The sequence below is a fragment of the Bos taurus genome, chromosome 4 (genome assembly GCF_002263795.3).
Source record: "Bos taurus isolate L1 Dominette 01449 registration number 42190680 breed Hereford chromosome 4, ARS-UCD2.0, whole genome shotgun sequence".
In the NCBI taxonomy this organism is placed as follows: Eukaryota; Metazoa; Chordata; class Mammalia; order Artiodactyla; family Bovidae; genus Bos; species Bos taurus.
This window is the reverse complement of record NC_037331.1, coordinates 112373864-112385653: the sequence shown is the minus strand read 5'-3', so window position 1 is coordinate 112385653 and position 11790 is coordinate 112373864. Positions and strand designations below refer to the sequence as shown.

Genomic DNA, 11790 nt, shown 5'->3' with positions numbered 1-11790 from the left:
CCATTTCTCTGGCTCTGTCTACCTGGGCCACCCCAGTGCCATCTGCCTTGCAATGGGCGGTCAGTGGCTTTCCCCACCTAACAGAACTGTGGTCCCTCGTCCTCTCCTGCACTAGGGTGCTGAGGAGCAGAGGGGCCCCTGCCCAGGCAGGGGAGCAGGGACAAGAACTTGGCCAGAACTCCACCCCCGAGGACAGCTGACCCCCTCCTTCTCCCTTTACCATGCACTTCATTCTCTCAGCCCCCTTCATCCGCTCAACCTGCAAATATGGTGGAGAAATAAGGTGAGCCAGCTCTGGGTTCCATCTCCAGGAGGAAATTGATTTGCGGAGGGGGTGAAACACCATGAGAACTTGCTGGTAAATTCCCAGGGTATGGAAGACAGTGGGCAACAAGCTTCATAGCAGAGGGCAGGCGGCTCTGCATGAGCAGTGGGAACAGGGAGGCAGCTGGGGAGGGGGGTCCTCTCATCCGAAAGGCTGGGTGTCGGTGTGGCAGAGAGCTGGACTCCCCGTCCCCACCACTGACGGAGAAGCCCAAGCAGGCTTTGAGTCCCCCATCAACTCTTCCCAGGGCCCCATCCTCTCCACATGGAAGTGTCTGCAGGAAAGTCTACAAGGCTCATGGGCTTTGGTGGTTGTGGTGGTTTAGTCTCTAAGTCGTGTCCAACTCTTGCTACCCCATGGACTGTAGCCCACCAGGCTCCTCTGTCCATGGGATTCTCCAGGCAAGAACACTGGAGTGGGTTGCCATGCCCTCCTCCAGGGGATCTTCCTGACCCAGGGATCAAACCCGGGTCTCCTGCATTTCAGGCAGTTGGGGAAGTAGCTATTTTGTCCAGAAATACTGAAGAGGGACCTAGTCCCCATGGACTGTTTTGTGGCAAGTTTTCCTGGCACCTGAAGTGACTGCACACCTACTGTGCCCTCTGCATCTCTTAAGGCCACTGGGACCCACCTTCCTCCATTGATATTTTCAGATTAAGCTTCCATATGGGAAGGGGGAGGGGGTAGGAAGAGTGGGGCGAGCGGGGGGACGGGTGGGAGGTGGCACCAGCTCCAGCACAGCTGACGGAGCTGGAACTGGTCCCTGACCAGGTGTCCTGGGGCCCAACCCCTTATATGAGCCCTCTCCCTGGCCAGGTGAGCCCAGGTCAGCCCAGCCTGGGGGGCACTTTCCCTGGCAGCACAGCCTGGCAAAGACCTGGCAGGAGGTCACTGGCCAGCTCCTGCTCCACGTCAGACCCCCAGCCTGCAGTCTCCACCCCATGACGCTGCCTGCCACTCCAGACCCCCCAGGAAGTGGACTTCTTTGACAAGCTCTGCTAGGAAACGGGCAGAAGTAGCAAAGAGCATGCATCCCAGGCTTGGAGGGACAGGCCCAGGGGAGACAGCGCTCCGTGGGCTCCCCTTGGGAGGTAGGGCCACCAAGAGGAGACACCCTGAGGACAGTCTGTGAGAAAGACCAAACCACAGAGACACTGCGATACGAAGGGGTAGTTCTCCCAGATTGTTCTAGTTAATAAAGCAGAGTCGAAATGTTCAGTATGTTCAGTTACTCAGGAAAGCAAAACCTGGGTTCTAAGCTCTGTGCAAGTGAAGAGAGTTCTTAGGACTTACCTGGTGGTCCAGTGGCCGAGATTCCGCACTCCAATGCAGGGGGCCCAGGTTTGATCCACAGTCAGGGAATTAGATCCCACATGCTGCAACTAAGACCCAGTGCAGCCAAATAAATAAATAAATGTTTAAAAAGAGAGAGAGAGGGTTCTTGCTGAGCCGCAGTCACAAGAACCACTCCTCTGATGGGAGAGAGGACAGAGATGAGCAGCCAGAGGGCCCTCTACCCATTTGTTGCACAAAATGTTCAAAGGATGCTTTATGTTGGAAAAGAACCTGACAGTTTTTACATTGCTACACCATAAAACAGAAATATTTTGACTTTTACTTAACAAATTTCATGAAATGTTTCATTATTATATCATATTTTCAACCATTAAGGAAAACTGTCGTCTTTAGGTTGGTGGTGTGGCTTTTAGTTAGACAAAAATTTCTCAGATATGATGCCAGAAGCTCAATTGATTTGTCTTCAAAATTAAGAACATCTGCTCTTTGTAAGACACCGTTAGGAGAATGAAAAGACAAGTCACAGTCCGGGAGAAAGTATTAGCAAGCCATAGCTGATACAAGCCCAGCACCATAATATGTTCACAACTCGTCATAAGAAGACAAACCACCCAAATGAAGAAATGGATGAAAGATGTGAGCAGATACTTCACTACAGAAGATATATGATGGCAATAAGCACCCAAAAATGCCATCAGCATCATTAGTAGTTAGAGAAATGCACATTAAAACCACATGAGTTACTACATGAGTTGGGCTGAAAAGTTCATTCAGGTTTTCCCATAATATTGCATGGAGATAACTGACTGAACTTTTTGGCCAACCCAGTACTACATTACATTGGAACATAAATGAGAAAGATTGACCATAACAAGTGTTGGTGAGGATGTGGGGAGACCAGAAGATTCATACGCTACTGTGCAAGCACAAAATGGTATAACCACTTTGGAAAACAGTTTGGCAGTTTCTTAAAAAATGAAACATACTCCTAGCATAGGATCTAGCTGTTCCACTCCTAAGTACTTAGCTGAGAGAATTGAAAGCATTTATCCAGGTGCTTGTGCACAGAAGTCACAGTAATGTTTTCGGTAAAGCCCAAAATTGAAACAACTCAAACGTTTATCCACAGGTGAGGGAATAAACAAATTGTGGTGTATGCATGAAATGGAACATTTCTCCTCAATAACAATGAATGATCAATACACACTACAATAGGCTTGCATCTCAAATAATTACCTTGAGTAAAAGAAACCAGACCAGAAGAGAGAGTGTATGCACAGAGAGAGAAAGAGTACAGATGGCTTGATTCCGTTTATATGAAATTCTAGAAAATTAATTTTCAAAACTCAAATGAATCTGTGGCAAGATCAGTCGTTGCCTGGGGTGTTGACAATAGTCTAAGGGACTATTAATAGTATTTTAATAGCATCCATCTGGTCAAAGCTATGGTTTTTCCAGTGGTCATGTATGGATGTGAGAGTTGGACTATAAAGAAAGCTTAGTGCCAAACAATTGATGCTTTTGAACTGTGGTGTTGGAGAAGACTCTTGAGAGTCCCTTGGACTGCAAGGAGATCCAACCAGTCCATCCTAAAGGAGACCAGTCCTGGGTGTTCATTGGAAGGACTGATGCTGAGGCTGAAACTCCAGTACTTTGGCCACTTCATGAGAAGAGTTGACTCATTGGAAAAGACCCTGATGCTGGGAGGGATTGGGGACAGGAAGAGAATGGGATGACAGAGGATGAGATGGCTGGATGGCATCACCGACTCGATGCACATGAGTTTGGGTGAACTTGGGAGTTGGTGATGGACAGGGAGGCCTGGCGTGCTGCAGTCCATGGGGTTGCAAAGAGTCAGACAGGACTCAGCGACTGAACTGAACTGAATAGTATGGAGAGAAAAAGCAGAGGAAAGGCAGGTTCTGGGCTCCACTTTGGACACACATGCCGGTTCATCTCCCCCCGACCCACCTTCCCCTAATCTCTGCAGCCTCCCCCTCCCCTTACCCCCCATCAGCACTGTCAGCAGCAGGCAGAGCATTTGTTTTCACGCCTAGAAGGGGCACTGGCTGCTCCTGTCCACCCATCTTATGGGGAAAACAGAAGAAAGCAGAAGGGATTTAGGTCAACCCTTGGAGTCATCTGTGCTTATGGGGTCCACAGCCTCTGGGTGCCTCCCCGCTTCCCATCTCCCTGAGCCTCTCATTATGGTTTTAATGTACATTTCTCTAACTACTAATGATGCTGATGGCATTTTTGGGTGCTTATGAGCCTCTCAGGGAGGTCATCCCAGCTCCCCAAGGCCAGGTGAGCGGTGGATATCAGCCTCCCTCTCTTCTGACCATCTCTCAAGCTATTCGCCAGTCTTTGCTACCTCTCACTCCCAGGACATGGTCCCCACCTGCTCATCTCCTTTTGGCTGCCACACTGTCTTTCAAGAACTTCTTTTCAAAAGTTCCCACTTGCTACTGGCACAGCCCACTTTGCACCCCTTCACTGGACGAAGGCTGGGCGGCCCCCAGAGTCTCCATCTCCAGCCTGGATGCAGCAGCCTCTGCTCCCCCCTCTCCACCTCTCTGGCAGTGCCGGGTGGCCTCTGCAACCAGGCTGGTGGGCCCCCCATCCCTGGTTCCCCAGCGCCTTGACCTCAGCTCCTCGTTGGCCAGAGGACACAGCTGGGACTGGTCATCCCTAGAAACTGCCCCACAGTCGTGGCCTCTGCTGGTCTCTACGCCACTACAGCCTCCTCTCCTCCCCGCACCATCCCCTTGCTCCGCCCTCTGTCTTCTGTTCTCCCAGCTGCTCACCTCTTCCTGGCTTCCGCCCACCTTCCCACCCATACTGACGCCAAGGTGGGTCACCCACCTCCACCAACTGTGCCCTCAGTCTAATCATCTACTCATTACATCAGTCAAACCCAGGACTCCTGTCTTCCTTATGTGTTTCTGAATCTCTGCAATAAGTCCCCTCTGTGCAAAACTGAGCCCTCTCCTTACAGAGCCCAATACATACCTTTTGGGTTACCCCCTCACCCCGGTGGGACCTCAGCCCACAATTCATCAGGCTCCCTGCCTTCCTTCTAGGGGTGAGGCACCCCGGGGCAGTCATGAGCTTTCTAGGGCCCAGCTTCACATGAGCTTTAGAACCAGGGACCTCTCCCTGTGCTGAGATCTGCACCCCAATGTTTAGATGTCATGAGGTGCCTTTGCTCTCGGGAAGTATCCTACAGGAACTTCACCCTCTGGCCAACACCCTTCCCCAAACCTCCCTCTGCTGACCTTGGGTCAGCTCTATGCCTTCTCAAGCTACCTCGATTATCCCATTTGGGGAAGGACACCCAGGACAGTAGGGGGGATGGAGGGGATGAAGCTGTTGTGAGTCCTGGCCTCTGGGGGACCTGAGTTATTGTGGGAAAACAAAAGGGACACCTAGCAAGGGAACATGGGCTTCCCAGGGGGCGCCAGTGGTAAAGAATCTGCCTGCCAATGTAGGAGACCCAAGACCTGGGTTGGGAAGATCCCCTGGAGTAGGAACTGGCAACCCACGTCAGTATTCTTGCTTGGAAAGTCCATGGATAGAAGAGCCTGGTGGGCGACATTCCATGGGGGTCACAAAGGATTGGAGCAAGAGAACCAAGTGAGCATCTGCTGCTGCTGCTGCTGCTAAGTCGCTTCAGTCGTGTCTGACTCTGTGCGACCCCATAGACGGCAGCCCACCAGGCTCCTCTGTCCCTGGGATTCTCCAGGCAAGAATACTGGAATGGGTTGCCATTTCCTTCTCCAGTGCATGAAAGTGAAAAGTGAAAGTGAAGTCGCTCTGTCATTCCCGACTCTTAGCAACACCATGGACTGGAGCCTACCAGGCTTCTCCGTCCATGGGATTTTCCAGGCAAGAGTACTGGAGTGGGGTGCCATCGCCTTCTCCAGTGAGCATATGAGCATACAGTAATAATAATAACAACAACAACAGAACAGCAGCAGGAATCCTAGGGCCCTGGAATCAGAGAGAACTGGGGTTGACTCCAGTCCTGAGTTTCAATCCTGGTTTTAACCACTTACTAGCAGTGGGATCATGTATAAGTCATTTCACTTCTATGAGCTTCTAATTCCCTATCTTTAAAGTGGGCAGCAGAGGATGAGATGGCTGGATGGCATCACAGATTCAACGGACCTGAACTTGGGCAAACTCTGGGAGATGATGAGGGACAGGGAGGTCTGGCATGCTGCAGTCCGTGGGGTTGCAAGGAGTCAGACACGACTGAGTGACTGAACAACAGAATGGGAAAACCAGTAGTACCTGTGCTGGTGCTCATGTGGGTGTTAAACGAAACAGGTCACTTAGAAGTCCCTGGAACAGAGTAAACATTCAACAAACATTAGCTCTCAGGACTATTGCTAAAAGGTTATAAAATTTTAAAAACAAACGCAGCATCTGTGGCCAAGTGAAAGTGAAAGTGTAAGTCACTCAGTCGTGTCCGACTCTTTGTGACCCCACGGGCTATACAGTCCATGGAATTCTCCAGGCCAGAATACTGGAGAGGGTAGCCTTTCCCTTCTCCAGGGGATCTTCCCAACCCAGGGATCAAACCCAGGTCTCCTGCATTGTAGGAGGATTCTATCAGCTGAGCCACCAGGGAAGATTCCTTAACAAACTCCCTATCCATCACAAGGCTCCTTAAAATGGAAAAGAATTTGAAATGACCTAAATATTCAAGCTTTAGGTAACCACACAAGTCAGGTGTATCAGAGGATGACATGGAAAACCCCTCCCTGTCTTTCCAGCCTGGCTCCATGACCAAGCTCTTTTGCTGACCTCGTGGGACTGTTCCACACTCTCCACCCCCAGAATCCACCAACCAGACCCTTCTGGTCTCAAACGACTGTTGGTTAAGCCAAGGTCACGTGTCACTGTGTCTGTAGAGACCCCCCACTCCCCCACTGCCTCCTGCCCTGACTCCCTCGGGGCCTCACGCACACCTCCACTGTCACACACGTCTCTATATTCCTGATGGCTGGACCCGCACTGGGAAGCAAGGCTGGGGCCAGGACTGCTAGCGTGAATCATGGCAGACACCGTCAGCGCAGCCACACTTGCGCCTTCACCTCGGAGGTCTTGGCGATTCGAGGAGGAACATCAGAGCTTGTGGTCCTCTCTGTGCGGTGACTGATGGAGCCCGAGGAGGAGAGAGGCGGGTGGTGAAGTGTCCTGGGCATTTGCAGCCCTGTTCTAGGAAAAGAGGGATGTTCCCAGGGTATCTGGGTGGGAAGGGGTGGGTGACAACGCAGTTTCATTGAGGTGGGGTGTGTTTGCCTCCACCTGGAGAGCCTTCCAGGGGGCCCCCCAGATGGCTGCTCTCCCTGCAGGATGCCAGGGTTACTGTCAAGCTCCTGGATTTAATTCCTATTTCAGTCTGGGCAAGGGGAAGCCATCGGAGGTTTGGAGTGGCAGGGGAACGAGATCAGACCCATGGTTTTGGAATCTCGCTCCAGCCACTGTGGGGAGAATGGACTCAAGAAGAGGACAGTGCAACCCAGGAGATGAGGCTGGAGACAGTTGGTGGGGTGGGGAGTGTTCTGAAGAAGGAGCTGCTGGGAGTCAGCTGCTGGGTGTGAACCCGGAGGAGGAGAGTCAGGGGCCTGCTAGGCTCTTTGTGGGGCAGGTGGGCAGGTTTGGGCCCCTGTGCTCCACTGTAGTAGGGTTAGGAAGGAGCAGACTGGGGTGAGGATGGGATAAATTAAGCTAGAGATTCCCATTAGGTAACCCAGGGAAGGTAGGTATTCAAGTCTGGAGGGTAAGGAGTGGTCCACGCTGGGGACGTAAGTCACTGACATGTCACAGGAATTTGAAGCCACAGGACTAAGAGGTGAGAAGTCAGGCCAGGATACCGCCCTGGGTGTCCCAATATTTCCAGGCTTGTGGAAGAGGAGAGCCAGACAGGAAGGCAGAGAAATAGCATCCCGTGGGGCAGGATGGAAGCAAAGTGAGGTGTCTGGAAAACTTAGCCTTCACAAGTTTTGAGGATGGAGTGGTCATCCTTGTAAAAGTGCAAGAGGCTAAGTAGAGAGCAGAGAGAGCTGGTCTCTGCTGTCAGCAAAATATTACTCAAATACAGGTCACTGATGACCTTGATGAAGGCCATTTCAATGGACCAGGTATTAATAAAATGAAAACTGGACTGGACTGGGATATAAGAAAGTGGAGTCGGCAGGTACAGACAATTCTTCTGAGTCGTTTTCTGGGAAATGGGAGCAGAGAAACTGGGCAGGAACTAGAGGGGTCATGGATCAAGAGAGGTTTTTCCAAAAGTAAGTGCTAGGGCTTCCCCGGTGGCTCAGTGGTAGAGAGTCCACCTGCCAATACAAGAGACACGGGTTCGATCCCTGGCCCGGGAAGGACCCACTTGCCACGGAGCAACTAGGTACGTGCGCCACAACTACTGCACCTGAACTCTAGAGCCTGGGGGGCTGGATATGCTGAGCCCACACATGGCAACTGCTGCAGCCCACGCACCCTAGAGACTGTGCTCTGCAACGAGAGAGGCCACCGCAGTGAGAAGCCTGAGCACCACGAATAGAGAGTAGCCCCTGCTCGACACAACTAGGGAAAGCCCGAGGGCAGCAATGACCCAGCACTGCCAAAAATAAATATTAAAAAGAAAAAACAACCCAAAGCCTCAATCAGGGACTTCCCTGGTGGTCCAGTGGTTAAAAACTCGGGTGATATTAAGGCACGTGGTGTGCCTAAGACAACAATCCTGTAGAGAGGAATTAAAGGTTGATGCAGGAGAGAGAAAACGCAGTGGGGTCCTTGAGGAGGCAAGAAGCGAGTTTAATTCACAAGTGATAGAGTGACCTTGACAGATGAGAATGAAAACATTTCTTCTTAACAGAGGCGAAGGCAGCTGCTATGAATGCAGACAGACTGGTTGCTTGGAATTAATGGAGAAAGGTGGAAATAGTTTTCATCTAATTGCATCCATTGTCTGAATAGTTAAGATATTCAGCTACAGTAGGGGAGAGGGAGGGAGTGTTGAGAATTTGAAAAGAGCATAGAAGAGGTGAAGAAGCCGTCTCAGAAAGTGAGAAAGCAAGCATATACAAGACTCCTCCGTGTGTGTGTGTGTGTGTGTGTATGTGTGTGTGCGCGCGCGTGCTGTGTGCTCACTCACGTCTGACGCTGTGACCCCATGGACTGTAGCCCACCAGGCTCTGTCTGCGGGATTTCCCAGGCGAGAATGGGTTGCCATTTTCTCCTCCAGGGGATCTTCCCGACCCAGGGACTGAAGCTGCCTCTCTCGTGTCTCCTGCATTGGCAGGCGGATTCTTTATCACTACTGCCACCCGAGCTACATTCAATACAGACGAGATTTTGGTTACAGGTGAAGTTTGTCAAGATGGCTGTGTGATTGTCCCCAGCAACGTCCGGCTGCTTGGATGTGGGCATGGAATAAGCGAATACCTGCACTGTGATTTTGCCAGGCAGATTCCATACAGGGAGAGAGGGCCGGATACGTAAGAGATTTGAAAGAGAGCTGTTGATTCTCTGGGTCACCGGATCCAAGCTGTGTGGACAAGAGGAAAGAACACAGGGCGGGGAGGCAGGTGATGAAAAGCCATATGGTACCTTGAAAGAAGACCTGGCAAGGTCAGCAGACAGTGGTGATGGTCCAATACTGTGTTTGAAATCAAGACCTCGAAGGCAGCAGCCTCACTGATGAGCACAAGATACACATCTCAGGTGCCTACTTTCTGTACCACAGTGGACCCGCCCGCTGCTCCACGAGCCCCTTGAGAACAGGGATCCCGCCTCACTTTTCTTAAGGATGCTCAACCCTGAGCCTGAATCTGGTACATCATGCTGCTGCTGCTGCTGCTAAGTCGTTTTAGTCGTGTCCAACTCTGTGCGACCCATAGATGGCAGCCCACCTGGCTTCCCTGTCCCTGGGATTCTCCAGGCAAGAACACTGGAGTCAGTTGCCATTTCCTTCTCCAATGCATGAAAGTGAAAAGTCAAAGTGAAGTCGCTCAGTTGTGACCGACTTTTCGCGACCCCATGGACTGCAGCCTACCAGGCTCCTCCATCCATGGGATTTTCCAGGCAAGAGTGCTGGAGTGGGGTGCCATCTCCTTCTCCCTGGTACATCATGCGTGTGTGCTAAGTCACTTCAGTCGTGTCCAACTTTGCGGCCCTATGGACTGTAGCCCGCCAGGCTCCTCTGTCCATGGGATTCTCCAGATGAGAATACTAGAGTGGGTTGCCATGCCCTCCTCCCGGATCTTCCTGACACAGGGATCAAACCTACATCTCTTGTGTCTCCTACTTTGGCAGGCAGGTTCTTTACCACCAGCACCATCTGGGAAGCTCCAAATCTAGAACATAGTAAGTATTTTAATTTATATTTGTTGAATGAAAGAAATAAATGTAGGGAAATAAATCCTACATGAGCAGCTGTGCGAAGTGCCCCTACCTCCTCAAGGTGGGAAATGATCTCCTCTGAGTTTAGGGCTGAACGAAGGATAGGACTTGGGCCAGGTGGCTGAACCGCACATGAAAAATTCCAGGTACCTCTGTACAAGCTCAATGTTTTTCTACCAGCTTGGATTCCCCAGAGCCTGGTGCTGACCTGCAGGACCTTCTCCAGGTGCCCACCCTCTCTCTGAGCCTTTTCAGCAAGGACTTCCTTTCCAGATTTGCACCCGGGAAAGGCTGGGGGCAAGGCTGTAGTGAGAAGGGAAAGGATGCTGAAGGGACTCTGGAGGTCAAACATGGAGAAGGGGAGAGTGGGGAGGGGCCTGTAGCCAGTTCATGTCTTCAACAGATATTTCTTTTTATCTTGGGCTGTGCCATTTGGGATCTTCGCTCCCCCACCAGGGATCAAACCTGTGCCCCCTGCATTGGGAGCGTGGAGTCTTAACCACTGGATCACCAGGGAAGTCCCTCAACAGACATCCTTTGAGCCCCTACCGTGTTCCCCTCTGTGCCAGGTGCTGAGGACCCCTGGCTGATTAAGGAGGTTCATGGTTTAGAGAACTGTGCCCACTGCAGATATAACTGCCAAGGGACAGCGTGATCATTGTGATTTCAGGGTTAGCCTTTGCCCCTAAACCCCAGAGTCCTTTGTGAACTGAGCCGAGATGTGCAGACTGATGAGAAATGATTTTCTTGCAAATACCCTTGTGCACAGCAAGAGGAAGGGGAAAGAGAAGGCAGCGAGAGAGCCTTGGCCCAGGAGAGGGAGCAGGGCTAGGGTCAGCTCATCTTGCCATCAGGCAGCAGTCTAGCGTCTCTCCTTCCTGTCTTGTCTCCTCCAGCCCAGAGCGTGCAGGGCCAGACGTGGTTTTGTTGTCTCAAGTCTCAATCTGTTCACTCCCTCTAGTGGACGTCTGTTGAGTCTGTTTACCCAGCATCCATCTCTCCAGCTCTTTATTAATCTCCCGTTTCTCACCTTTTCCCCCCAAATACTCTCTTCTGAAAGATGAGCCCTAAGGTGGGTTCTGTGAGTGAAGAAAACAAGGGGGCACCCGGACTTGAACCAGGGACCTCTTGATCTGCAGTCAAATGCTCTACCACTGAGCTATACCCCCAGTCACAACTGCCTAGCTAATATTTCATGTCCAGAATCATATCATGCTAATACTGACAATCAGTGGCAGAGTTAAATATCAACTGATTAAAGAAACTCAGTGGGTAGAGAGTCAGCCTGCAATGCAGGAGATCACAGGAGACTCAGGTTCAATCCCTGGGTCAGGAAGATCCCCTAGAGGAGGAAATGGCAACCCACCCCAGGACTCTTGCCTGGAGAATCCCATGGACAGAGGGATTAAACAATCCCATGGACTGGTGGACTACAGTCCATGGAGTCACAAAGAGTTGGACAGGACTGAGGATGAACACGAAAACAAATCTTTAAGAAATTTAGATCAGAGAAGAAACTGACTTCCAGAAATTCGAAAGTTATCAGGACTCTCAGCTTTTTTCTTTGCTTCCTTCTCAAATCACCTTTAATCTCTCAAACAATCTTCTCCAGGCAGCTGAGACTCCTACACCAAACACCTCTAGGTGTACATCTCCACACTTGGGATGCCAGGGAGAAAAGTGTTTAATTCTGAAAAATCCTAGAGCCGGACCCTTACTGGCCTGGCTGGGGTTCTAGCACAGCCAAGGGGAGT

At 51.1% G+C, this 11790-nt stretch overlaps 1 non-coding gene across 1 annotated transcript; it reads right to left on the bottom strand.

The window, feature by feature from the left end:
- Window positions 1–11133: 11133 nt before the first annotated feature.
- TRNAC-GCA (transfer RNA cysteine (anticodon GCA)) lies at window positions 11134–11205 on the bottom strand. Its single transcript has one exon. It is a non-coding gene; the product is annotated as a tRNA-Cys (tRNA).
- Between the last annotated feature and the right edge of the window lie 585 nt (window positions 11206–11790).